The sequence below is a fragment of the Psammomys obesus genome, unplaced genomic scaffold, assembly GCF_907164565.1.
Source record: "Psammomys obesus unplaced genomic scaffold, mPsaObe1.curated_primary_1811, whole genome shotgun sequence".
NCBI classification, from domain to species: domain Eukaryota; kingdom Metazoa; phylum Chordata; class Mammalia; order Rodentia; family Muridae; genus Psammomys; species Psammomys obesus.
In genome coordinates, this window is record NW_026585895.1 from 23,609,167 (window position 1) to 23,611,828 (window position 2,662).

Here is a 2,662-nt window from a genome sequence, read left to right on the forward strand (position 1 = left end):
GGAGAACTTCACCTTAAGAGAACTCGGCAATCAACACAACTGAAATCAGCCTCTTTTCCTTAGTTTCCAAAACAAACGTCAACTAGGCAAAGTGTCAGTAACAAATACTGAAATATCAACATTCAACTTTAAATGCAGGAGTGACGCAAACTTCCATTTGAGTAATGATCACCATTACAGAATGACACAAGAACTTTTTTGACTTTGACTTAGGATCATAGTCTACATGTTACCATTCATATTTACATTTTAATCTCGTTTTCATCTGAACATTATTAGTAAATTTTGAGATGGTGAAATTGTTGACCTAGTCATACATGTGTAGAGCTTGGCCTCTGAGTTAATTAAATATGAGTTAATAATATATTGTAAGGGAATTATTGTCTTTATTACAGTTATTAGGTAGTTACTGAAATTATAGTTTGAAAGGAATGCAGAGCATGGAAAACTCAGGATTAAATTATGCATTTGAACCTTAGGCCAGCTTTTACTATAGAGACAGTTTGCTGCTAAAAGAGAAATTGTATGTCATTGAAATTAAATGCTTTTCTGGGGATGGAAGATTCCAGTTTTTAATGAAATTACTGAGTGTGGTGTAGTGAAATGATTAAAATCTGTATTCCGGGAATGTGGCAGGGAAAAAAAATCAATAAGTGCTAGCACAGCTTTGCTGCTCAATGTGAATCCTAAGATTGAAATAAACTACTACAAAAATAATAATTAAAAACATATCAGCACATTAATTTATTTAGCATCAGTCTCCCGAGACATCATCTTCACTAATTTTTAGCATACATTACTATGTAATGAGCAGCCGTCTTTTCAGATGCCCCTATTAGACCGCAGTGTTCCTGCCCTTCCCCCCACGCTCCTGCCTTGCAATCATTGTACTTGCACTTATTATGTTACAAATGACCGAGGTAAGGCTGACATTCTCAGCGCATGCAAAGAGACCTAGTCTGCCAGCTTTTTTTTCTTCCTAATGAAGCAGCTTTGTGAAATCTCCCCATGTGTTAATACTAATGAAGATCCTCCAGCACAATTAAAATCACAGCCAGTGGTTGAGCAGGAAATATAAAACAATAGCATCTTTTAAGATACATCTAGCCACATATGTGTGCATAAAATAATATATGGCCAAATTATTCTCCGATAACTAAATTTCTACTTGGTCTTCCCCCTGAAACCTAAATTATCTAATTTGTAGTTATATATACTTCACGACTTTATTGTGTTCTTAAGGGGGAAAGACACCTTAGTGAATGTTTCTCAAAAATTATCTTTCTTCGTGGGTAATAAACTGTACCAAGCTTAAAAATTTTTCTTTTTTTTTTTTTAATCGTTTTTAGGAGGCTGCGGGCACACTCTTGGAGACGGGGTGTAATTTACCTTTAGTTTAACTTGATTGGTTGGAGGGAACTGGGGAGTGGAAGGTTAAAAACTGAGTCAGCTGCCTGACATTCTGTGGATCAGATAGTGTCCAGCGAGCCTGTCTGGTTGGTAATGGGCTCCTGGTCTTTTAAGAGTGTTTAGTTCCTACACTTAAACGAGCTTTTTTTTTTTTTCTTCCCCCTAACCGAAACTAGGGGGAAAAATGAATTACGGCGTACAATTTATACAAATAACTGTAAAAGGACTTACTGTTTAAAAGTCTCCCATTTGAATCTTATTTTGCCTCAAATCATGAACATTACAGCCAGTTTAATTCGTCCATGGAAAAGCAGTGGTAATTTACCTTTAGATCGCCTTGCCTTTTGAGTCCTAGCACGCACAAATTCTTGATATTTTAATTTAGCTTGTAGGCTCCAACACACTTTCTAGTTTACAAACCTGAAAGTTGGTGGAGATGGCTAATCTATGTTGTTCCCTAACAGTCCGTTTATGTTCTTAAAAAATTAAGTGTTCAGATCTGTTTTGGCCCGCCTCTGAAAAGCAACACAAAACCTTTTAAGTTTCCTAACTTTTTCCTGGGACGAGGAGCGAGCGGTGCAAACTCAAAGATACAGTATTCTTGGAATGAAGAGGCAGCCCCCCTCCCCTGGCTCCTTTTAGAGCTGATAGGTCATTTATTATTGGAACTGAAATGGTATAAACAATTCTCTCGCTCTTTTTCCCCTTGTTAACAGCAACTTTCATTGTTAGAGAGAGGAGAGAGAGAGAAGCCTTGTTGGTTGACGTCACTTGGTTCATGAAGCCTTCGCCTAGAAGTGAAGCTGCTGAACAAACCTTGAGAAGAATCATCTCCTGCTTCAATCTGCCACTGGATAGGAACTAATCAGAGAGCGGGCGGCGGAAGACGGGGCCGGAGGGAGCCGGGCTCTCGCGGCGGCGGAGCTCACCTCCACTCCAACTCCCCAGACTTTCTTGCAGAAATTATAGGGGAGATAAGGAGGCGGCGGGGATTCGGAGGAGCTGAACCTGCACCCGGGAGGGGCGAAAACCCCCCTTCCCCGCAACTCAGTTCGAAAGTGAAGGTGAGTTCGCGAGGCGGGGTGCGGGGTGCGGAGCGGCGGGTCCGGGCAGCGGCGGCCGCGGGCGGGAGGCTCCCGGGGCGCCCGGCGCCCGCCCGCGCCGCCCGGAGCGTCTCTTTGTTGTGCGGGCTGCGACGCCGCGGTGGCTCCGGGTCCCGAGCGGGGCGGCGGGCGGGGGGCGCGGGGCCCCG

General features: G+C 42.7%; 1 protein-coding gene across 10 annotated transcripts in view; it reads left to right on the forward strand.

Moving 5' to 3' along the window:
- The first annotated feature begins 2,200 nt into the window (after positions 1 to 2,200).
- Positions 2,201 to 2,662, forward strand: part of Baz2b (bromodomain adjacent to zinc finger domain 2B) — a 215,322-nt gene continuing 214,860 nt past the window's right edge. For all 10 annotated transcript variants that reach the window (XM_055600961.1, XM_055600969.1, XM_055600966.1 and 7 more), the window contains exon 1: positions 2,201 to 2,474. The gene's annotated coding sequence lies outside the window, so the exon portion shown is untranslated. The remainder of the gene's footprint in view (positions 2,475 to 2,662) is intronic.